Source organism: Anas platyrhynchos, chromosome 2 (assembly GCF_047663525.1).
Source record: "Anas platyrhynchos isolate ZD024472 breed Pekin duck chromosome 2, IASCAAS_PekinDuck_T2T, whole genome shotgun sequence".
NCBI lineage: Eukaryota > Metazoa > Chordata > Aves > Anseriformes > Anatidae > Anas > Anas platyrhynchos.
Window position 1 is genome coordinate 153,343,520 of NC_092588.1, and position 26,088 is coordinate 153,369,607.

General features: G+C 45.0%; 1 long non-coding RNA gene across 1 annotated transcript; it reads left to right on the forward strand.

The window, feature by feature from the left end:
* Positions 1–23,706: 23,706 nt before the first annotated feature.
* On the forward strand, positions 23,707–25,704 carry LOC106019224 (uncharacterized). Its single transcript, XR_002405218.3, has 3 exons — positions 23,707–23,861; positions 23,950–24,070; positions 25,194–25,704. It is a non-coding gene; the product is annotated as an uncharacterized lncRNA (long non-coding RNA).
* Positions 25,705–26,088: the final 384 nt, after the last annotated feature.

Sequence of the window (26,088 nt, forward strand, 5' to 3'; positions counted from 1 at the left end):
CTTCTGTGGGCCTGAGCACAGTAGGAGTACTTTGGAGATGGTTCTGGGGCAGCTCTGAGGAAATGGCAGAGCTGAGACTGTTCTGGAGAAGGCTTACCTGCCAAGGCTGAAAGAAGAGCAATGCAAAGACAACTACGAGGACATCCTGGAGCTGGGGTCTTCAAATAAGTTAACATTGCTGATCTGCTCAGTGGTTTTCCAATTTAAGCCTGCTTTTCTACCTCCTAACACATTTTAGACCCATAAAGTGCTTCAGTTTCTTTAACTCTTAGTACTTTCCTTAATACTTGCGAATGAGAAAACTTTGTAAATCAAAGAGTCCCAGGAGGGAAGTTTCTCTTCTGGATTTGCGTTGAGGTTGCCAATGTTTTTCTACCCTTCTAGTGAACATATCCAGCCCTCCTGAGTCTTTGGGCCAAAGTCACTGGCCATGCAAGCCCCGACCTTCCCAGGACAGCAGCCATTCAGCTGCATGAAGTTATTGGGGAAGACTTGTTGGAGAGAAGATGGAAACAGCATGAAAATCCTCAGCTATGCTCCTGCCTGAGCTTTGGGCCAGAATCCTATGCTGTATTTGAGCAGCCTTCAGGCTATGGAGGTGGCATAGACAAGAAGCCGTGTAACTCAGCTCACAAAGCCAAAAGGCAATAGCAGGGTAGATTCCATCACTTTCCCTTAGAAAGCTCCAAGTTTCTCTTCTCTTTATTCTTCTTTTCCTCTATTCAGCTGTTCATCTCCCTTCATAGGAGTCCTGTGCAGCAAAGAGGTGAGTGTCTTTGATATCTCTCTTTCCATCAAGCTGCAGTTATGATGAGAGAGAGATTCACCAGTCTACATTCACCCATCAAACTTCAGGCATTTCACCAAGGTTCCTAAATTAGAAGCCTCATTGTACTGACTTACTGCTGTTTGTGCCAGCAGCATCTTGAGAAATGGAGAAATACTGGCATCTTGAGAGCATGATTCACCCTCCTCAGATGTGAATCCCTCTCCTGAGGTGTCTCTCTCTTCTCAGTGACTGTAGCTGGCACCCGGATAATGACAGTCCTAAGTTTGGTGTCTCTGCCTACTATTCAGTGGGATGCATCTGAACCGAAATGCCAGATAAGCAAAACAGTCCATCAGAAATGTGATGGGGGGATACGAACAACATGACTGATTCAGTCTTTCTTGGGAGAGAAAGAAAAGTTCAATACTCAGAACTCTTTAAATCTGCTTCTGGGTTAGTGTTTGTCCTTTTTGTCATCTAATCCCTTGAAATAACCTTCTGGTAACCCATTCTGAGCAAGTGCAATGGCAGTTTTTAAGTGCTCACTTTTCAGCATAGCCAAGGAAAAGCACTTCCACCCTTTCCCACTACTGACAGATGAGGTGTCCGCTGAAAAAAAAAAATCAAAACACGACAAACAAACAAAAAGATAAAAAGGAAAAAGAAAAACCTCTACCCGTAGATAAAGTTTAAAATAAATGGTTGCTGCTTTCCAGGAAAAGGACCTCATAGGAAATATAAAACCCCTTGAATGACAAACCTATATCTACCTTGCTAGCAGGTACCACTTTCCCAAAATATTGATGCTTTTAAGCTTTAATCCATCTGTCAGAGGTGATAGGATACTTTTAAAAGGAAAACACTGCTCCAAGCAACTTGGGGGGAAATGGAATGGAGAATGTTAGCAAGATGTGTTACTTGTCTTCTGACAGCTAATGTATCTTTCTTCACATCGCTGCGCCTTTGTCCTCTTTTGCTGCCAGATAAAAACAGAATCATTATGGACGTCCCCAAAGACAGCTTGGTAAACATGTACAATAAATTAAGTTCTAGGTTCTCCTGGCAGAAAAACTCTGTGCAGTATCTGTATGGGATCCAGGTGCCTCTGCTCTGTGATTGTGTCCAGAGCCAGTGAGGACGGCGAGACCTTAGACAGGATAAGGGCTTTTCTTTCTTATCTCTAGCAGTTGACTCCTTTGCATTTTTTAAGTCTCTTCTGTTTGTGTGCACAATCTGTTAAAAGCAAGGTAGCTTTGACATTTAAAAGCCACTTGAAGCATTTAAAAGAGAATTGGTGGTGCTCAGGTGAAGGCACCATCCATTCAAAGTTAGGATCAGAGGGAAGAAAGGCAGCAAGCAGAAGAGGCATGTAAGACATGAGGTACAAGCTTTGCAGCTGTAGGGGGAAGAGAAGGACATGCTATCAAGACAACTTTGAAACTTTCTTCTGGTAAGTAAAGACAAGAGAAGTAAATCATTATTATTATTAAAAAACAAACAAAAAAAACAAAAACAAAAACAAAAACATTTACTTGTCTGGTTGTAGGACAACATTGAAACCATACAAATAAATCATTCAGAAGAAGACAACTTGGGTTTAACCATCCATGTAATGGCTTTGCTTAGTTTTCTTGCATTGAATATCAGGGTTCAGGAAAGACAGTGAAAGAAGCTTATGCCAACAGGACTGATAATTCCGTTTTCAGTAAAAGCTGCTCTCAGTGTCTCCTCATAGAGAACTGCTTTTGGCTCCATTTTTCATCATCCACCTGCACAAGTTTTTCAAGCAATTTGCACTCTCTGATTTACTTTGCTGCCTGTTTGAGGGCATGGTCCCAGGTCACAGTCATGTGAGATATAGGAAAAGCAAAGGGTACTCCAATGTACATGAGATATATAGGAAATGCTAGCTTACTTCTGTCTAAAAGACTTGAACTGTGGTCTTGCAGGTGACCTGCTGCAGCAGGACGTGTTGGGTTCACTTTCCACCTCCACCGCAGCTGTGCTATGTAATCTCAGGGGTTTCCTTTGGAGCATTTCCGGAAATCTATGCTCTTTTATTAGATAAACTGAGCTGATTTTATCAGTCTCTCCTGGCCTTAAAACCTGTGTCTTGGCTTCACACCCTCATACTCTTTTCTTAAGCCTCCCTCGGGCTGCACTATGGGATTACACATAACCATTCTTCAAGCTGGATTGATTTTACCTTTCTGGATATGATCAAAATTCTCAGCGAGGGTAAATCACACTGTAGGGGAATAATGTAAAAAGTCTTACTCATTTAAATTGTTTCAAATCTGGGACAGTTTAAGAGAAGTTAAGTAAATAGTTATCCTGGTAGAAAAGTAAATTTGGGGAAAGAGGAAAGGAAATCATGTTATTTTTTTACTAGTAGACAACAGTTTGACAGTGTCTTAAGTGGACTTACTTATTTCCAACCTTGTTCCCTTTGTGATGTTATTTCCACCTTTGTAGAATGTGTATAAACCTGTGGCTGTTCAGAAAGGTCCCTTTCATGTCCACTTGTCACTGCATCACAAAGTGCTTTAGGATGCAAGGCAACAGGAAATCCCCTCATTGTTGTTCCCACCAGAAATCAAAGCACATCTTTAGAAAACATTAAAAAAAGATTTAGAAAATCATTGCTTGGTGAGAGTCCCCTTGTTACATCTTGATTCTTGTCACATTTTGTTGAAGTCATTTAATCCTCCACCTCCTTCCCAGAGTCCACCTGCAAACTTTCACCAGCTCAGCTCTCCTGTTGCACTTCTGCTTTCCACTTGCAATGAAGCTTCTGCTTGACTCATGTACACTTACCTGGCTCACAGACTCTTATGTTCTGCAGCTTCTGTTGCAGAATGGCCATGAGAAATCCTTCCACTAATATATCACCACCTGATTTCTGAAAATCTTCTTGAAATCTGGTTTTCTCTGGTTTGTGACTTTGTCCTTTGATTTTCCTCTTTCTTGCAGCTTTTCACAGGTCCTTAAGACCTTTCCTCTCCCCTTTCATCTCTCTCCACGACAAAATTCTTAGTTTCTGGAGGAATAAATTAACAATGCAAAGCCTCTCAGAGTGGATTTTTTTTCCTCTCATCCTCAATCTGTTACTTGAAGCAAAGCTCCTGTGAAAGTTACAGTTCCTGCTAGAAATGTAAAGTTATTTTGAGCACCAGGGCATACTGGTTGGGGCTGTAACGTTTGTGCATGCATGCATGCACACAGTGCTGTCCTGGAGACCAGTCCTTGCCCACATCAGCTCTCATAGTAAACCTCAGCACAAAACAAATGTCCTCAGATTGCAGGAGGGCAGATTTTTTAAAGACGTTTTGAGGGCGTAGGCTTAAGACAATGCTTGTGAACTTCCTAACTGAAAAAGTCTGTGTTATCATAATTATTTCATGGTAATAGAAATGCCCATATTGGAAGGAATAGCTGCATGGAGACCAGGAGATTTCCATGGGCTTTCATTCCTGCCCTCAGAACCAAGATCTACAACAGTGAGAGACACCCACTAACTACTGCATGACCATCTCCATTCTGGGGACTATCAAAGACTGACAAATCAAAGCTGAGCCTTAGCTCAGAGGAGGGAAGGGGGTTTAAACACAGCAAAAACAAACCCAAACAGTGAAACCCTGGGAGCAGCAGCGTCCTTGCACTGCAGTTACAGCAAGATGGGAAAGAGTGGGGTAGAGCTCAGTCTACTGTCTGCTCGGCACATGCATTAACAAATAAAGAACCACTAAAGGAACTTTCAATAAGAGAATAGTTTTTGAAGAGCTTGAAAAGCTCATGCTTGAACATTGTCCTCAGGACACATTTAGCCCTGCTCTGGGAGAAGGCAGGGAGCCAGCAGCACTGTGCTCTGTGAGACATGGGGTGTCCTCCTGCTTTGCTTGTGATTTTCCATAGCAAGCTGCTCACCATTGCTCATTTTTTTGGGGGGAGTCTCACTTTTCCTGTTTGTGAACAAATTAACTCATTAATACCTAGATTAATTTCAATGGAGGCAGTAAGTTCATCATGTCCCACTGTCTACATACTGAACTTAAAATGAGTTGGCACCAGCAAAGAGCTGTGCTGTGATGCCTGGGACTGCCTTGAACCAACTTGGGCTCCTCTTCCTAGTGTCTCTGCCTGTCTTTTTACAGACCCTTTGGGATTTGACCACAGAGAGTGCATGAGCTTAATTAAAATTGGCTTTAAAAACAGAAGCAGTTGAAATAATGCAAGAGATGTTTGGGACAAAGTTGGCAAATGTACAGCCTCAAGTTAAACAGACTTTTTTTATAAAGGTTTAAATCCACTGAGAGCATCTACACAAGGGTTTCTACCTGTTTAAATTAATTGGTTTTTAAAAAATGCCTTTAATTAATCTTGTGCATTCCTACAGGTAGATGAGGCCTTCCTCGGAGGCAGCAGAAAGTAGCCATCATTTTCAGACAGGGATGGTTGCAAGATAAAGCATTTAGCCATCCTTATCCTCCTCCCACGGGAGGAGCAAACAGCCCAGCCACTGCCCCACGGATGCTGATTCAGATCCATGAAGTGTCATAAAACTTCTGGTGTCACCAGGGGCGAGCTGCTCAACATTTTACCCATTTCTTTTCCTGAGAAAAAAAAGGATAATTGCATCTAATTCCCTGGGGTGCCTAAGAATAAATATATTAAGCGTTATGAGGGGACAAGATACTGCAGTGATGGGGACCATGTTAAAATTGCCTCTTCCTTTCCATGAACAGGTTCTAACGATGTACATTGCTTTGCAGCTATCCATTACTTTTCAGACAATGAAGGCGTAAGACATATCACCGGAATGATTACTGCCAAACTTGTGATGTATTTTTTTTTCATGAAATTTAAACATTTGTGGTGCTTCACAGAAATAAAGCAAACAACAACAACAAAAACCTACAAACCCTTCACCCTTAACATCTTTCAACAGATCTTGTGGTGTTGGATGGAAAATGAATTTAACAGGATATTACTGTTCTGTTGCAATATTTCTGTTGTACAACAATATTATAGTTGGTGTTAAACTTTATTACTAGCCCTGTGATAAAATTAGTTCAATATTGGCTGCTTTTATAATGTGGTTTTACAATTGCAACATGGGATAATGTGATAGTACGGGGAAAAAAAAAAAAAAGAAAAAAGAAAACACAAACAAAACAAAACACCCTAAACCCAAAAGCATGGAGAGGAGGAAAGGAACAGAAAGTTACATCGGAGGAAGGTACAGGACAGGGGCTGCATTTTAATGTAGGTTGCTTGGAAATTTTTTTTCTGGAACGGCTTGAAGCCAGAAGCAGCCTTTTGATTATGTTATATGCAGGCTGATGACTGTCACGGTGAAAAGTGTCAAATGGGGAACAGTCGGGAAAGGCAGGAGAGAGGAAGGAAAGAAGGCAACAATTTCACAGCAGTGACTAAGCCTGCTTTGCCTGGAGGTGAATTTAGAGCAACGTCATCATTCTGTCACTGGCTTCCCAGGGAGCAGAGGCTTCCAAAATGGGGCTTTTTGAGGTTACTTGTATTCCTAAATTGGGTGAGCGTAACCTCAGAAAGATTTAGTGCATTAGGGTGGAAATACAAGTCTAAGCAGTGTTGTAGTAGCGTAATCATTGTGTGGCATTCAGACACCCAACCTGCAACACTATGCCATGTTCAATCAATGTCTTCCTCTCTCTTCTGTGCCATTTGTTGTTTTCATCTACAAAGCTTGTGAGATCCTTGGGGCAGATATTGCCTCTTGTCTCATGTTTCTGCAGAGCTTCATGCAACAGGACCTCTTCCCTGTCATTACTTCTGGTTACTGGGCTAGCATAAATCCTAGAAGAGCTTGGAGAGTCCAGTTCTGAACTGGGACAAACCAGGTGAGCTCTACTGGAGCCAGGACTAAGCAGGCAGGGATACAGGGCAGAAATGACCGGCTATGACGGCTGAAAATTTTTGTCTGGAAGTGGTGACTTCAGATTTGTGTTTAGGGTGGTGTTGCAGGTAAGATGCAGCTTGTACCTTGCCATGTCTCCATGTTACCCTTACCCTAGGGCTCCCCATCCCTTAGGCAGCAGTTGGCCCTTGCTGTGCCTTGTCATAGAGTAGAAGATTAAATCACCATCGTATCCTGGTTAATATACTACTGTATCATCTATTTTTAATGAAAGTAGGGATTTTACTTCTTGAGGATGGTGGCCTCTATTGGATGCTTATTTATTAAAAACAAGGCTGAAGTTATGCAAACCGAAGGGCTGTACTGATGTCTGTGCACTGTGTCTCTTTGCACAGATTTCAGAATAGATTTCTACTATAACCCCGATGAGCCAACCTGCTCCCAGTGTTTCCTCTGCTTCAGCTCCCATTCTGGAGCACATCTCTAGTAAAAGAGGAGTGGACGGTGGAAGGAATCTCGAAAATGTATTGCATACATGAGCAGTGTAAGCAGCCAGGAGAAGCAGATTTTCCTAGCACTGAGAGCTGAGAATAGTTAGAAACACTCATGGGAGGGTATAAAACCCTTTGGGTTTTGTGTTGTAAAGATGTAGTACCACAGATATATGGTAGTTTCCAGAATGAAAATGCAGGTAATGAAAAGTCATAATGAACTATCAAAGCTTGGAGGTAAAGTTCAGACATTCCCACATTAGCAGCCTAGCTGACAGCTGTCTGTGGAAGCATGGGCTGTGCTGGTCCTTACCTAATGCACCTTGCACTGAAATCAGGGTGTGCTTTGTCCCAGAAACCAGAGCTCAATCAGGCTGCAGACCTGGTACTGTACCCAGCTCCTTGGACAGGAAAGGCAGCAGGATAATTGTAAGGACCTGCTCAGCAGGACATCACCTGCAGAATCCAGGTCTAAAGCAGCTCTTTCAGTCTGTGCTGGTGCTAACTTGTTTTAAACTAACTGCAGTGTTCTAATTTTGTTGTTCTCAAGTATGCAGAAACTTTGATTTGTATCCAAACCCTGCATCTTCATCACCAGCTGACCCCCAAAGCCTCTGAGACTCTGTCCCCTCCAACCAGGCCATGCAGGAGATTTGGGATGATACATATATATTTTTTTACTTTTACTTTATTATTTTTTTTTTTAGAGCAAGCTCATTCATCTGTGAGCCTCTACATCCTCCACAGTGTTCAGCCTATTGCAGCAGCTGAGCATCACGCTGAGATGCATCCCACCGGGTGGGCTTCAGCAAGGCGAGGGATCAGAAAGCAGCGCCTGCCACTTGTTGCAGCACCACGAGCAATGTTTAAAGGAGAACACAGCATTGCCCAGGCAGACTTCCTTAAAGCTAAGCATGACAGAAGAATACATGAACATGTAGGTTGGAAGGATTTTAAATGGTGAATAATTAAAGGCTGAAGTTAAACTGTTTAATTATCATTGTAGTGGGCTTAGTAGGTAATAGTACAGCTTCCTTACACCCATGGCTGGAATTGGTGGGATGCTTAAGGTATGTGGAGATGGGAAAAACTTCTTGAAGTGGATGATCCTTTGCCCTAGGTGTATATTTGACTTATCCTGCAGCACTGTTGCAGAAAGTACAATATAACCTGAGCCAGACCCACTGGGAGACCTGAGCTGACCACAGACCAAGGCTGGTCTGGATGCCTCCATCTCCCAGCTTTCACCCTTGGGCAGAACATCTCCATCTCTGGCTCTGGTGGCCAGAGCCCAGCCCTGTTCTCTCCAGGCCCTCTTGAAGCATCTGGGCATGCAAGAGCAGGGGCAGGAACACCTTACCCCATGGCCCCAGATGCAGCCATGCTGGGGTGCCTGGTATATCAGGGAAGTGAGGCCTTTTCAGGGGTGATTAGGAACACAATTGGAGCGGCTGCAGGCCTGTGACAAACATGACTGGAATTTGGAGCAGACCAACACTAAAATCATCCACAGCTCCAGCTCGATGTTTCAGCAGCAACTTCTAAGTTCAGGGATTTTTTTTTTTTTAATTACAGATCTATTTATTTTTCCCACAGCTTTCTCGGGCAGTTGAGATGAAGTCACGGCACAGAATCCACTCCAGTCAGAGGGTTTGCAGCGACTAGGCCTTGAGTAAATAACCGGGCCCCAGAAACGAGTGGTAATGAGAGCGCGTCCTTTCAGAGCCAACCATCGGGGAGAGCAAATCAATCAGGCCCTGCCCTCCGCTGGGACCAGCGAGTGATTGATGCCGCTCCCGTTGGCTGCCCTTATGGACCGGGGTGTGCGTGAACATGAAAGGAGCAGAACAAAGGCCCCATTACCGCAGCGGGCAGAGGGAAGGCTCCCCTGCTGCTTGATGCATCTCTCCCTTTCTAAGCTATTGCAGCCTTCCCATCTTTGTCCTCCATCCTCCTCCAGTGCTTTGATCCTTCCTTCTTCTGCTTTCCAGCCAGCCTGGCCCCGGTCCCTTTTTCTAGTTCATTCACCATCACTTTCTCCTCCCAAAGGCAATGCTTTTGTGAGAGAAAAGCCCCAATAACCTCACGTAGCAACTATTATTCCTGGCCAATCCTCATGGTCAGCCCTGCTTTCCCATCTATTTTTCTCTCCCCAGCATCATTCATCCACCCCTTTCTGAAGAGATAAAAACCCAGGCCCAGCTGAATGTTTGCTTTTGGGGTATTGTTACTGGTGATGCACTGGTCTTCCAGTTCTTGTGGTTCCCAAAATCTCTTCTTCTGGGAAGCTCCCATTTTTCTTTCTTTCTTTCTTTATCAGGGGTAGGACCATGGCACAGAGTCACAGAAGTGGAGTGGAGCATGGTTAGTATGGTTTGAAAAAGAGAAGTATGAAGGGAAGAAAATTTCGCTGTGACTTCTCTCCCCTAAACTTCTTGGTTTCACTGATATTATTTATCATCCCTGCCTCTTACTGCTCAGGGCTTTTCTGCCTGTGGTGGCAGAGGGCTCTCCTCCCAGCTCCTGCCACGCCTGGGTATGGCCAGGCTGCTTGCCCTCAGATGTCCAGGCACAGCTGCAAATATTGAGTGCATCCAGCTTTTGTTCACAAGCTGCAGTCTCTTGGGTATCATTTTCCCTAGGACCCCTAGGCTTCCCAAAGGAGGGCAGGGATGCTCAGAGCTCAGATGTTCAAACTTGCTGCTGCCTTGATTGGCCTTTGGCTGATGGAGATGGGCCCCGGTGCTTGTTTTCCTGTTGCCAGCTGTTGTTTGACCCAGGATAAAGCACTAGAGCTGCAAACAGAGCTTTGTAAGGCTAGAGGAAGAGTTAACACCCTGGAACAGCTGGAGCCCAGTAGCCCCCTGCTGCTTCCAATACACATGGAGTGGCTCAAGGTGAGGAAAAACATCGACACCTGGTACTTCCCCTGCTGACTTATGGGACCATCCTCCCTTTGATATGTCCTTTCTTACTTGTCTGCATTTAATCACCCTTCCATTATTCACAATCAAGCTAAAGGAAGTTTCTGGTTGTGGTGAGTGCAGAATTTTTATTTCTCCAATCCATATGCCCATGCAACCTCAGCAAAATCCACTGTTATGGAGCAGCATGGTTTGTATTCTGCAACTCCATCGTTAGGCTTTGAGTTTTTTTTCCTCCCCTTTGTCTTTCTGTGGACACACACACACACAGGGAGAGGGCAAAGGCTAAAACCTCAGAGGGGCTGCTTACAGTTTCATCAATATTTCATGATTAAGAAGGTGACAGAATTCTGCTTTATTTAATAAGAATATTCCCTAGGTAGGTGCTGTTTTCCCAGCCTGCTCCTGTAATTACAAACTGTTTGTGCATTAGCTGAACAGCTTCGCTGAATTGTGTCCCCCCCCTCAACTGTTTTAAATTAAAGGGTTGACTTTTGCCTTGGTCAGACCCTTGCTTTTCCTGGAAAACCTGTGACATTTTTCATAGTTGAGTATAAATGAATCAGGAAGGGAAGAAAAGAAAGTGTGAGGGAGAAACTGGGTGCAATCGGAGGAGCTGAATTTCATCCTCCCTGAGCACAGCGTGCTCCCGTGAGCATGTAAGCATCATTCTGCAGTAGTAAAAATGTCAAAAGAAACTCTCCAAATTAAGAATCGTAATCTGGGAGCAGCAGCGCCCACCAGCTGGATAGATGGTGGCCTGCAGAGAGGTGGGGATGGAGATGCATAAACCACCACCTGCAGGTCTTTGCAGCAGAAGCTGTCATTGACTGTAGATTTCCACAGCTCTGAGAGTAATGGGCCAGTACCTCGTTGGCTTCTCGGGTCTGCCACAAAATGCCATGCTAAGAGCAGGTCTATTTATTACTATGCTTAATGCTCTGCAAGTCCCTGCAGTTTTACAGACAAAGTAAGTACGGGGAGAATGGCACTGGTTTGATTTCCCAGCATGGAGACTGGAAGGGGCTAGAGAAATCATCTCAGGTCCTCGTGCATTCCTGCAGCTCAGGCTGGAGATGGATGCAAGCCCAATGTGAAAAGGGGACAGGCTGTGTCCATGGGTCTGTTGCCAAAATATAGGAGCATGCAGTGGGGAAAAGGAGGGCTTAAACCTCCTTAGGAATCCCTGTCTCATCTCAGTAAGTTTGGGACAGGTTTAGAAGTGTGTCATTGCTGGGTCCATGCTGGGTCCAGCTCATGAAGCTTTGGGGCATGGGATGTGTTAGGTGCAAGCACAGGGGTTCAGGCAAGAGCTTTGACCTGTAAGCAATGGACTTCTGAGCCCTAACAGCCCTTGGAATTACCCCCCTTGGCAGGATATGTTTCATTAGCATCTCCCAGGGATGCTGTTAGCTCGACTTGATGCGTCACCGTGGGAAGGCTCTGTCCTTTCAGGGGTTCCCACCATGCTGTCTGCTTTGGTCCAGGCAGAGCAGTCACGGGTTAAGTGAAGCAGTGTTTGCAGTAAGGACATGGCAAGCAAATGACAAGGGGAGCTGCAGAGGGGTGAGGGAGGACGTGGGCAGAATGACGGAGGTGGCTGCTGCAGTCCTGCCTCCTCGCATTCATCTGACTTCTTTGTTGCAGCCTCAGGAGGGCAAATTCCACAGGAGATCAGCGATTCAGCATGCGGCAGGATCAAAGCGGCCTCATTTCCAGGGTTCGTGTCTGCTGTTTGTATTCTCTGGCACAGGGACAAAGTTAGGATTTTCCATCAACCGGGGCACTGAAAGCCGTGTATGTTTGCATGCGTGTGTGTGCGTGTTTCTATTTGGCCTCTCTCATGTCTAATGCTGACTGGGGGTCTCCACACTTCCTTCTGCTTGGGGCTCTCTCAACTCCTGGCTACCCATTTTTATGAAACTTGGAAGAACTGCTTAGGTTTGGGAACACTTCATCCCCTTTGTACTTGTTGGGAAGTGACCATTAGGTTCAAAAGTTGTTTAGGATGAAAACACACAAGCTATGATTGCATAAACAGCATTTCCACAGTAAAACAAGCTAGAAGTAGCTCTTCAAATCACTTTTTAGGGTCACAACCCCTAGTTTCCCTCCCAACAAGAGCTGGAGTGAAATTTACAAAAGCGTGATTTTTTTTTTCCTCCACTAACTCAGCATCTGAACACATGTAGTTAGAAATGCTCAATAAGTACCACAAACACATGCTCTGAGTAAAGGAAATGTCTGAAGTGAACATCACTGCTCGTGGACGTTTCCCTCTGAGCACTGCCCATCACAGCCATCCCTCCTTCTCCTGGTTAATTTTCCCTCAGCCAGCACCACATGGAGTCAGTGTGGTGCAGCAAGAGGATGTGAACACACAGAAAAAAATGACTCTGTGCCCATATATCCCAGAAAATGTTTAAGACATCCTGAAAATGTCTTCTGGTTCATGGGACCATCCTGTGATAGCCTTGAACATGTGGTCACCTTCTGGGGCTGTAGCATGGGTGGCTTGAAAGAAATGGCAAAGTTATGGCCTACAGCTGCCTACGTTTAGCTGGGACTGTGGCAACATGGGTGGAGGCTTCCAAACTCTCTGTGCTACACTTTCCCTTTACTGAAATGATGTACTGCTGCTGACCTTCTGCAAGGTGCTTTGGGGTTTTCAACTGGGAAGCATCCAGTGACCATTGTGTATTATTGGGAAGGGTAACAGAAATTGCTAAGAGCAGAAGGTAGCTAAAATTGCAGCTGGGATATCAGCTGACATCTGTAGGCAGTGATACTCAGAAAAACCTCATGTCATCAGGTGGACACTGATGGCTCTGGAAGCTCCTGCAGAGCAAAAGGGAGATGGAATGACCCTAAGAGGCTGCAAAGGGCTCTCTTGTCTGTGGCAAGTCAGGAGTTAAATGTGAGCAGGAACCAGGCAAAGTTACTGCTCCAGGTACAGAAAGCAAACAACAGATCCTGGAGGGGAAGATGTGCCAGGTGGGGAAATGCTCAGCCTTTTCTTCTGAGACCAGGAAAGTGCTGATGAAGTCCTTGGAAAACACCTCCATCAGGTGAGCAGCTTCACAGGCTCACATTCAGCACTTCTCTTACCCCAGGACATGCTTTTACTATTAATGGAAGCCTTGGAACTAAAATAAAAATAATAACAATAACTGGTTGGCTGCCATTTAGCCAAGAGCTTATGTCTTGAAGTGTTTATCCTTATTTCTCAATGAATTTCCCCACGTTCCTCTAGGTGGATAATTCCCTCTCGGAGGTGGGAGGCAGCCGGGCTCACCGTGAGCCAGAGGGCAGTGGGGTGCTGTGGTAGAGGGAGCCCTGCCTCACAATCCCTTCCCACAAACCCTTCTCCTCCTCCTCCTCAGCTGAAGGCCCTGCAGGCAGGGGTATCTCTAGCAGCACCCCACGGCAGGGATGCAACCCCCGTGGGATGGAGGTACCCAGGGAGCCCAGAGCTCGCCTCGTTGCCAGCTGCTGTTTTTGAGGTGATGCTCCGTGTCCTCCCCGGCAGCAGAGCCTCAGCACAGATTTCCAGGTTTATTTTAGAGAGAGCTGCTAAAAGGGGCCATCTTCAGAGTGACTCCAACATATCAGGCCCCTCTCAAGCTGGAGCTGTAGTGAAGAGGAAGGGTGTTTGTGGGCATGGGTGATCCTTGAGTGGGAATGAGGAGCAGCAAAGAAGTGTATGCATTGGGAAGGTATTCACATACTTCGTTAGGAAGCCAAGTCCCCTCAGGGACAGGGGAAGAACAATTAAGAGTGGATGCCATTTTGTAATGGCTGGGTAGGGAAATTCCCATTTATTTAGGCTGACGAGCCCCTTAGCAGATGCATGAGTGACTACAGAGTAGGAGGAACATCTGGACTTCACGCACACACCTGAGATCCAGGATGGTGGTGGAGAGGCATGGGGAAGCCTGGGAGAGTCTGTATTAAGCTTTCCATTTTGCTGATTGAAGGAATAGCAGGCATCCCTGGAGCTTTTAGAGAGACTGTCTAACCAGAAAGGGATAAGTCTGAAGTTATTTTCCCTCATAAAGGCAGTACAGCACAGTTGGGTCTCACGTAGCTTGTATCCAGCTTCGGAGCCCTGTTTGTGCTGATGACTCAGTTTGCTGCAGCGATACCCACAAGGAACCCTTCCCTCTCTCCCCCCAAATGTTCTTAACAAATCATTCCTGAGAAGAAAAGTCACCTGCAAATTGGCTGTTAATAAAACTTGATCCGATGAATCACGGCGTTGCAGAGACGGGGCTGATCTGCTGTGACCTGGGAGGTCTTTTGGATCTGGGTGTAGAAAGCTTTGGCGTCCCCATGCTGCCACAGACTCCTTAAAAACAAGTTTCATCGAGAGCAGTTGTTACTGCGAAAAACTCTGCCTCGCTTGCAGTGTGCTTCGTGCAGTCAAGGTCTAGGAGAAAGTTATATAGCAGACAGTAAATCCCACCTACACTTTTTTTTTTTTTTTTTTTTTTTTTACAGACAGATCTCGGTGCCTTTGAGTGTATGCTACTTTTCAAAGTGGCTTTGTAAGCTGATAACACATTCTTCCGAGGCTACACAATACTTAGCACTGCTCTAACAATTTTTATCTTCAAAGTGCTCTCCCCTGTGCAAACGGAAAGTCAGTCTCTTCCCTGTAGAATTTCAAATCTAAAAAGACAAAAAAGGGGTAGTGGAGAATGGAGCTACACGAGACAAGTTCTCAGAAGGTAGTTCACTTGCCATAAACAAGTCAGTTTTGGTTAACCTGAGACTGGTGAAATCATGCCACATTTTCAAGGTTTTTCACCCCCGAAGCATGAAAGAAAACTGTTTTTGGAAAGATTACAACCCTGCAGCTTGATCTCTGCAAAACCAAAACATTACATCTCAAACCAGAATTTTGCTTGGGAAAGGAACTAGTTTTGTTGTAACAACAACAACAGAAAAAGCCCCCTCCCCTCCCCCCCCCCCCCAAAAAAAAAAAAAAGAATATTTCATTTTGGATGAAAGGAAATAAACTTCTGTGTTTGCTGTTTCAGCACTGAATCAAGAAAAATAAAATCAATGCTGAGAAGAGCCTTTATAAGAGAAAAACATTATAACCCCTCCTGCAATGTGGAGAAACTGAGTGGTAGTGGATATCACTGCACTGATTTTTATGGTTGACCTTCTGGCTACCCTTGCCCTCCCCAGACCTATGTCATGCATCAAAGCCAGCTATGCTGTGCTTACAATTTTTTCAGCAAAGTGCTGAGATTCCAGCCTGCATTCCCTTGTTTTGTGTAAAGCAGGACCCTTGAAGGAATCAGTTTGCAGAGCACTTGTGCTTCTGAGCTTCTCTTGTGTGAAGATCAACAGACAGCAGAAGGGATGCAGAAGCTCCTAGAAATAATAAAAATACAGTGGGATGGGTGCTGCTGGTCAGTTTTGTGGTGTGATCCTGCCAGGTACAGGTAAGTATGGGATCTGAAGCATCAGCCTTCATCCCAGGACAGCTCTCAGGTTTGGGCTGGGCAGCCACTGAGCTGAGAGCTTCAGGGAGCGAGTTGCAGATATGAGCTTGAAATTCATCTTAAGTATCAGTGGAGCCACAATGAACAGCTATGCTGGTTGAAGGGAAGGCTTGGATCGTCTGTAGCATCCTGGTCTCGTGCTGTGGCTGATAACTACACAAGTTGTATCCTCTTAATGAGTTTGGCAATGGTGAGGGAATGGCTTCTCCAAGAGGAGGAGGTTCATTGCTGCATGGGGAAGGTGAAACGTGCCCTCAGCTGTGCTGGCCAGGCTGAAATCTTACCTGATTCAGCAACATGCAGTCTTCTTGCTCACTTTGAGATGACACCAGGGATTGGTTTGTGAGTCTCTTGCTCATTTGGCTCCCAATTTCTAGTTGAGATTGCTTGAAGAGACCATGAAGTCCTTTACTCATCTCCTAAAGTAAGGAGCCTAAGCATAGTCCTGTCCATAAGGAAGAGGAGTTTGGAGGATTATCCCATCTCACAATGGACGCACAGCATGAACTCCATCCTCCACCAGCATCCCCATGCTGCAGGCAGAAGCTGTGCATGGGTGCTGGAGAGGATGGTGAGGCTAAGTGGTGGGATGTCCCCTTGCCTTACAGCATCCTCGCTCTGCACGCTGCGATATCAGCTCGTAGTACAAGTTTACAAAAGAAGCAGCAGAAGATCACCAGGAGTACTCTGAGAAGCCCCAGCATAAGGCCTCAGCCTTAAAATAATTAGTATTGATTTGCTCCAATAACTCAGGCAGAATGTGATAGTTCCACAAGCTACATCTGCCTGGAGGCTTTGTGCTCAAAATAGCTTCCTTTTCCACTCTCCTTCAGCTCCCTCTTCCTTGGCTCCTCTACATCACTGCAGAGTAGTGTTTTGTGGGGCTCCATGGGGAAAATCCCATAGTGACTCTGTGGGTGCTCATCAAATATTTTAAAAAAGCCAGGTTAAGTTAGGTTTGAGCATTAGAAGCCAAATCACTGAAAACCAGGCTACACTTCTGCGGTGTCTCACAGCAAACAACCAAAATCAGTCCTGATGAAATCAGCTCCTTTTAAAACTTTGTTTGAGTAGAGTAAACGCCTTTTTTTTTTTTTTTTTTTTTTTTTTTTTTTTTTTTTCTGCAGACACTACAAAGCTGGCTGGAAGCGTTGGCAAATAACTTTTTAAAAATCCCTGTTGCCTACCACTGCTGCGCTAACGGGAGAATAATACTCCCTCGTCTTATCTTTTTGGAATATAATCCCCACAGAGCAAGGCTGTCTATTTGCATTTTCCCATTAGTGTCTAGCACAGTGGGTGCAACAGCAAGTTTAATTACAATTGGGCTGAGGGAGAAGAGGGAGACACGAAGGGGAGACGAGGTTCTGTAACCCATCACCGGCTCTCCTCCTCCTCCTCCTCCCTTGGCTTCTCAGAAAACCTTGGGCAAAGTTTCTCATGCTTCTCCCCAGACTGAAGGGGGAGGCTTTTAAAGAAAGACTTGAGGGGAAGGCTGGAAGAAAATTGGTTCAATGTGTTCTGCCAGTTGGTCTCCTTATACAGCCATTACCCCGTTTGTTGGTTACCTTAAAGTTTTTCTGACGTGTGCAATTGCCAGCCTCCAGGGAGGCTGAAATAACACATTACACAACGTGATGCTGGGGCCGCCCTGGGCTCCACCTCCTTCCTCCCATAGCTGGGCACTCCTCGACCCCCACACGCATGAATACACGCCAGGGTGTCCCACAGCAAAGATCTGGAGATTTTTTTCCCCCCTATTTTTCTATTTGCAGAGCCAAAAGTAATGAAATAAAATGAATTAAGCTCAAAGCTTCCAGTATAATGATAAAAATTTTTGGACTGTTATGTAGTGAAATAGTCATGTCCTGAAAAACATGTACATACAATTCTTACACTGTTTTGGGAAACGGCCCCGCTTTCTAAAACAGAGGAAATTATCTTCCCACCATCTTCTAGAGATGAGTCCCCAAAAAGGGAGAGGGAAACTTCGCAGGCAGCTAAGGAGAAACAGAATTTGTGAGCGTGATTTAAAAGAATGCATGCTATGACAGCAATACTTGCCATGCAAATAAAAACTTAAGATGTGAGGTTGTAGGGGATGAAGCTGAACCAGCATCCAAATCCCAACCAGCAAAATAATGGCAGGTGGAAACCATGTATGAGATTAACGGATTGGAGCTTTCCTCACTTTAAAATAGCTTTATTTCTGAGGGATATGAATAGAGGACACAAAGATGAGGAGAAAAGGAACAACTAGCCCATCTCCATCAATGCTATTGCCTGGGGTGAGATTTGCTGGATTTCTGACAGTGTAACATGTGGGACCACATGTGGTTGTGTCTCCTGTGCTGTGCGTGCGGAGATTCATTGCGTGCACACCAAATTCCCTGGTCTGGGACTTCCAGGTTTGCAAGTCTGTCTTCAGATTCTGCTTTAGCTCCATTTTTGTACTAAGCAGTGGGGTATGACGAGCTGATGTAGCAAACACACTTCACCTGCTCAAGACCCCCTCTCCTTCAGCGGGACTCAGCCTTGCCTTTGATCACCCTTGAAAGTTTGGCAGCTGAACAGATGCCAAAATAGGAGCTGCTTTCTGGAAAATCTGGCCTCCAGTGAAAATGAGGAGACTTTGACATTTTCTTTGGGTGGTATTCAGCTCACAGATTACGGCACAACAAATTCAGCTGTCCAGCTGTCTGAACTCCCATTATAATCAATGGAAGCCAAGGGTGTGATGCAGTTGTCTAAGCATAGGCACCTAGTGCCATTTTAAATACCCTCGGGTATCCAAGATGTCCCCTTGGGGCTGGCAAACACTGCCCAGAACCTATGGAAAACCTGCAGCCCTCTGAAGCAGCGGCTGAAAACCAAACAGGACATCCCGGAGCCTCTGACAATACTAAATGCCTCTTTTTTATGCAAATGAATTTCTCCCCTGATCAATATTAAGTGGAGTCAAGAAAAACGGACTTGTACACATGTTCAGCATTGAGTAGGTCTCCACTGACAATTAAGGAAATGAATCACCTCTCTCATAGCACACCAAAATTCAAGAGTGAGTCGATGCTTGATCCCATAATTAAGAGCTGATTCCTTCCTTTGGCTGTCTCCATGTTCACAACCCAAGTGAAGCAGCCCTGAACTCCAGCCTGGTGGCCCCTATCTCAAACACAAATGCATGGCAGCAGGGCAGCAGGGAAACATGTCAGGTCTGGTTTCTCTGGGACCTCATGGCTGGTAAGAGGGGAGACGGTGATGAAGACACTTTCCAGACGGCTCCAAAAGGTCTGGGGTGGGCTAATAGGAGCCACTGCCATGGACCAGCTTGGTGACTGAAACCCAGAACAGCTCTGGCTCACAAAGCTCTGTAACATCCTATGCCCAGCTCCCTGTGCATATCCTTGTCCTGTTCTTTCTCTTCAGCTACAGCCTCTTTTCATTGCATTCATATTTTCCAGGTTTCAGGTGTTGGTCATGGTGCCTTCTTTCCCATGGAAGTAGGGTTTTTTGCTTGTTTTAAGGCTTATATAAATTAAACAGCTAAGAAAGTGTATATGAATATGACCTCATTTTTCCCTCCTACCTCCCCCCACACACTTCCCCAGTTGACATGTTTGTGCAAATGTTGGAGATGAATAACGTAAATAGACTTCTTTAACAGTGATAGCTTATTAAAATAGCATGGGTGTGTGAATTTCTATTGCTAACCGGGAACCCTGCTGCTTACCAGTTGCAATGCCATACATGCATTATTCAGCAGCTGAAAAAGCCCCATTGTTCCCGTGCTCTGGAATTAATCAGCGGAGTATGAAAATTACCTGTCACCAGAGTATCATGTTTACTCAGTCCATCAAAACAGCCTGCACTGACGGCGGTTGGGTTTCCTCCGCAGAGCGTTACATGTAGAAATACTTGTTTATAAATGCAACGGGGACCTCGCGGTGTTAAGGAGAATGCAGGGAAGCAATCTTTTTCATCTGTCTCGCGTGCTGGAGTTTAAAGCCTGTTGTAGAGGGAAGAAAGATGAAATGCGCGGAGCAGGGAGCACCTGTGAGTTATAATTCAATCAATCTGAAATGCATAGTGTTATTATGACAGATCTAAATCCGACTTTTCAGGCTTAAGCATTTTCCAGCTGCAGCAGAAGCATGTGAGGTCCTTGACTTCATTATTTCGCTTCCATGCAGCTCTGAGCCGTGGTACTTCTCTTTACTGAGAGCTGTGGCCTTTCTTCCGTTTCTCTTCTGCTGGCCCTTGACCTCCTCACTGCGTTTGCTCCTCTTGTTGCCAAAGCGAAAGTATTTGAACATCTGTCCTTGCCTATTTTCACCACTCTGCTCTATCAGATTAAGGGGGCCCAAAGCTGAACTACGCTGTGGCACATCTCAAAAGGCCATTGTGGACAGTGTGATTGAACTGACACCTGAGTGAACAATAACCAAAAAAAAAAAAAAAAAAAAAAAAAGAAAAAGGGAAAGGGAAAGAGTGCCCTACTTGGCTTTTTTTTTTTTTTTTTTTTTTTTGGCTTCTGAGTCACCAGGATATTTGGAATAGGCACGAATGCCTTTTACCTTAAATATCCTTTTTTTTTTTTAATGCAACTTTTTTCCCAACATGTATACAAAATTATCGATGAAGTAAAACCCTGATCTTCAGCTGCACAGCCTCCTGTAAGAGCCAGTGGTTTTGTGAGTGGTGATGGAGGAGATGGATGGAGTTGTCCCTGCGGTGCCTCCAGGTCCTCGCGGAGCCCCCTTGGAGCAGAGGCAGATGTGTAGCAGCAAGGTGCTGCCTGCCTCTTTGTCTGCAGAGGCACTAATTTCAGTCTCTCTCCTTTAAATTGCCCAGATGCTGCTTTTAATTAAGCTCCTAAAGTTTCATGGTCTTTGAGACCTCTTTCACTCTGTCAATTTTTTTGGCGAAGCTGGCAGGCAGCGTGATCACAGACCTGGCTCTTCTCATCTCAGGCTAAGGTATGTGAGCAAATATGACTGTTTCCAAGCAGGGTTAATGCATTCACCTGGGGTGTGAGATATCAGCGATGTTGCATGTTACCCGTATGACCTTGAATCTGAGACTGCCATATGCTCGCTGAGGCTGGTTGCAATTTTTTTCCCCTCATTGACTTCAGTAGGTGTCTGATCAGGGTCTTAATCTGCATGTGCCTGTAATCCCAATCAGTAAATGGGCACACACTTTGTTTTATTTAAAATATAAGCTCCTCAGGATCGCCATTCGTGCAAATTCCAGGACAACAACGTGGGGGTTGGTCCCACTTTCAGGATTGCCTATACCCGATAATAAACACAAAGCCCTGCCACCCACCCCGAGGGATGCTCTCCCATGGACATGCTCCTGTCCAGGATTTTCACAGTGTGTCATTGTTCACATTTTAAAATTGTATACCCAGAGCACCCAAGGCAGAGAGCACAACAGGGAAGAGGTTGGCCTTGTTACATGAGGGGTATGTCCTCTAGCACAAAGACAACTGTCTCCATGTCTGTCTTTTCTTAACTTGATCAAACCTGTTTGCTTCGCAAGGATGTTCTCTTTAAATTTCCCAAGGAGAAAAATGGATAATTTTGACTGAGAAAACCTAAAGAAAAATAACAGCTTTAAAAAGCATTGGGAAAATGAAAACTAGGAGAGAGAGAATGATGCCACTATCAAATATTCCAATTAACACTTTTGGAAAAAAATCTGTTCTTCTCAAAAGCATTTCTTTGATCTTTTGACTGTCTGAGACCCGTTTTGTTGGTTTGAATGCTGGTATCTCTGCTCTTCCCATACAGAGCATGCCCCTGGCCTGGCTATTTGAATTCCCTAAGCTTGAAACAGCTTCATTCATTGCAAGTATGTCAGCTCTGCTCCAGGCTCTGTAATAATAACTCTTTCACTTCAGCTGATGAGATCTAGATATCAATCTTGCTGAGGTCACCAAAGGAAAAAAATGAGCTTGGTCACTTCTCCATTGACGATTCAACACAAACCATTTATCTTCGCCTAGGGGGCCTCACAGTTCCCCCTTGTTTTATCCAAATTGCACAAAAACGCACAACTGAGATTTCACTGAGATAAAACAAAACAAAACAAAAACAAAAACAAAAAAAACCTTCATGACACCATTCATTTTTGGTAGCTACAATGTCACAGGGACAAAGTGGCAAAAAGCTTCTTGCTTTATTAATGCCAACCATCCCTGTTAGAAAGAAGCTGTGAGGCTGACCTGAGCTTTCCTCAAATGCAAAGCACAAAATCCCTGTACCCAGAGACATTGCACGAAGCTCATAACAGCCTTTTCTCTGGTGCTTGCTACTACTGAGTGGAGAAAAGGGAGCAAATGAATTCAAGTCTGTTTATCCCCATCTGGTTAGATGATGTGTTATTGGCAGGCCTGGCTGAATTTGCTTTGTGTGGCACCTTATACAAGACACCTAAGGCATATGTCTTCCAGATAAAAGCCAAGTCCCCTGATTAAAGGGTCAAAGCAGAGTGCTGACAGTAGGAAGATGAAGCAAGCTGTTACTGAGCTCTGCAGAGGGATGGGAGTGGAGATTTCAGAGCAAGACAGTGAAAAGCTGAGAAAAGATGCATTTCATCCAGGCAGAGATACCAACACTGAGCGGGCTGCACAAGACACAAAAAACCTACCTCCTTTCACCTCACAAATACAGACTGGAAAGATATCCACTGCAGGGACCAAATTTGAATAGGGATGAGTGGTGTGTGAAGGACATCCAGGAATGGGCAGCTGCTGTGATATGCTCCTGGAGCAGGTCCTGTGATTGTCACCTTCCCCTTTCCCCCACCACTACCTCTCCCTCCTTGCTCACCCCCAGCTTCAAGCAAGCTATGCGGACCCCATATTTATGGGCACACAGGACTGGTGCTGACCCAAGAAAAGATACCAACCTTTATCAGATGACTTCAGGTCACCAAGCTGGACCAGCACCAGCGCTGGGGACAATGAGCATCACAACCATTTGTCCCTCTCTGGTCTATACTACTCATTCCAGCAGGGTTTTGCTGTTATATCTCCCCTGGGGAAAGAAAGGCAGCTCTGAGTACCTCAGAGATGTGGAGAGCTAAATCTCCCCTGGGGGAGCAGTTTCCATTTCCATGGGCAGCCCTCAGCATGTCCCAGCAAGCGCGGCTCCACACCTGGGGACCGGGTTTTGGTGCCCTGCGGAAGAGGCTGCCATACAGGATCCCCAAAGCAAAGATTAATTAATGAGTGTTTGCACAGCACTTCAAAGGTGTGAAGAGCCATATAGATGCTGCTAAGTATCATTGTTAATTATGATTAGGTGTAATATTTTAATATATCAATATCGCACGGTAAATAGTGTGAAAAACGTGAGCTGAAAATCAGCAGCTGCTGCAATTTTGTCTTTGCATCTGGAGATGCATTGACCCTGTGGGCACAGACCTGGTCTGGGTGTCCAAAGGGCATGTGCAGCGGGGGACAGAAGCCAAAAAGCTGTTTTGGTGGTAACCTGGCTTGCACGGACTTTTTGTAAGGGGTAGGGAGAAGGCAGAAAAAAGTGGCATTTTGAAACCAAACCAAACTAAACAGGGCTTTGGAAAATTTGGCGGCAGTTGAATGGCCATGATTTCAGTGATCCATTTTAAGGAAACCACCATCTCACCCACCTTCACACCTCAACAACAGCAATGCTTCTGCCAAATGTATTTTGTTCAAAGGCAGGTTTTACACCGCTGAGTACCAAAAACAATCTCCAGGGTGTCCTCAGGGTGGTCCATGCAGCCTTCTGCAGTTTTGTACTCCCTGTTCTGGGGGTCATTTCCACCTCTGGGTGTTCACACCAAAGGTTTAGCACAGCTCTCTAGATGGGCAGGCAACAATAAACTCATAACATCAGCTCTCAGGGTTTGGGTTTGCCCATGAGCATCAGAGTTTTGCATTCATTCACCAATCAGCCAGAAGGACCAAAGCACAGGGAGACGTCTCTCCACCTTCCCGTTACCTCCAGCTGCCTCTGTGCTTAGGATAAGCAAAGGAGCTGTAAATCTGAGGATTAAGCTCTCAACCAACACACCTGACAGACTTCAGTGTTAGGCAAAACCCCATTAAAATCGAACACCTGAGTATCCCTTAGGCTGTGGTTCTACTTTCTCAGGCCCTCGCTTTCCTCACCTGTGAGGCTGAGGATGATAATTTCTCTTTGGAAGCAGACTGAGATGTATGGCTGAAGGGCCCGAAGCCAACGAGAGTTAACTTTTATTAAATGGATTCTGAAGGCCAGAAGGACTGTTGTGATCGATAGGTCTTGTCTGTATAACCTTCTTCTGCACATTCTTTGTACTGATCCTTTAACTTCTCTTTTAGGCCTGACATATTGTTTTTCTGTGCCTTTGTCCACCCTGGAGACCTCCGTCTGCCTCCCCCCGTGACACCCTGGAGGACAGATCTGGTACCTGGTGCTGCTGATACAAGGCTTGATGCAAGGGTAAAATTGTTAATATTTTTACGGGGCTATAACTTGATGGCTGAGGTATATTAATCAGTGGTGTGAGACTGCTATCAAAGCCCAAATTTGCCAGAGAGAAGGGAAAAGAAGTGGTGGGTTGGGTGGGGAATTGGTACATGATAAATCTATGTAATGCAGAGAGAGAAACTTGTAGGGAGGGAGCTGCTCTGCTTCCTCTCTTCTCTCTGTCTCTCATGCCTTATTAATAATGCTTGTGATGTTAATTATCATCTCACATAAATGACAAATAAAAAAGACTGATTTATATTGTTCTTGAAATACAAAGATTCATACACAGCCTTGGAGAAAGACTCTGATCACTCATTCCCCCCAGTAAACATAAATATTCAATAATTAATATTGAATTTTTGGAAGGCTGATCTGTTCTCTTGATCTCTACAGCAGCCTGTTGACCCTGTCATGTGTTATAGGCAGCATGATATTGAAATCAGGGCCTCATCTAGAGCTGCACTTACCAAGCAAATCTATTCAACCCCAGTTAGAAGGTGATATATTAACCAGCTCCAACCTGCCATCGCTGCATTACTGCCTTTGCTGAAGAAGCAGCATCCTGACTACACCCTTCATGCAGTGGTACGGGAATTGTTTGTCCTGTATTTGCTCACAGGAGTCCTTGATCTTCCCCGTTCCAACTCACAGAGAGCTCTGCTTCACCACTGAGCCAGCATGGGGATTTCCTGGGCTGTGCTCACTTTTGCCCCAGAGCTGCTGGGTACCTCTAAGACTCACGGCAACTCTGTCTTAATTTTTCCTCTTTGCCACATGGAGGACATCCTTCTGCAGAGCACCCCAGAACACCCTCAAGAAAGGGAAATGATGTGGAGGAGAAAGAGAGGAGGAAGCTGGTCCAGTCCTGGGGGGAATTAGCACCCAGCTGCTCCCTCAGTGCTGGTGTATGGGGAGCAGCCTTCCCAGCTGCACAGGAGCTGAGACTCAGTATTTTGAGCTAGCAGCAACCTTCCTCCAGCCATGAGGCCAGTCATGGGCAACCCTGCCCACAAATTCTTCCAGATCAGCACAGCTTATTGCTTCTGGTCCCAAACAACTGTGTGTGTTTGTTTGTTTGTTTTTTTAAAACCAGACACTTTTGAGGGCAGCACATCAGCACTTCTTGAGGCTGAGTCCCCAGCGCCTCAGCCAGAGGACCATCTCTGTTAACTCCCAGGGCCACTGACACAGAAACCTCACACGACCTGCAGTGCGGGCTCTGGGAAGAGGTGTCAGCAGCTGCTGTTTTCCAGAGCGTCCTTGCCAAAACAGCCATGGTGATGGAGGAGGAACATGGAGAAGCAAAATGAAGGGACAGTTTCCAAAGCATGTTATTTTGGGGGTAAACATTTAAAAATAAAAAAATAAAAAAGGGAAAAAAAAAAAAAAAAAACACAACAACAAAAAACCCACCTCAAAACAGCACAACAAATTTCCTCCCTGGACTCCCTGGTGATTTTATCTTCCTCCTTGCTTGACCTCTCATAACACAGCTGAACTATAAATAAACTTGAGATAGTTATGACACAAGCCAGGCTGCCAAAGCAGGCGTGGAAAGTGGATGGAGATGCTATGAATGATCTCTACTATCTGAAGTGTTACTTTCCAGTATTTCTTCCTAGCGACCAAGAGAAGAGGAAGAACAGACCCAAACAGATGAAAAACGTCCTCTTATTCTGCACTTTCAAAATCATTCCGTTTTAAAAACTGCTTTAAAATGTATAGGTACTTTTCTTCCTGTAAATAAATTGCTCTTTTGTGCAATAAACATGTAAATTAGACTATCGAGCATCTCAGATACAAAGTATTTCCTTCTGGGTATCATAAATATCACAGTGTAGCCCCTGTCTGCGTTAGCAAAGTTTCTGTCTCATAGTCAAGACAGAGGAAGAATCATTCTCACAAAAACACCTTATTCCCTGAAAATGGTTTGTTGTATGTTACCAATCAATCCTTTAAGAGTCTGTAGGCAGCCCCTTCCTGCTATA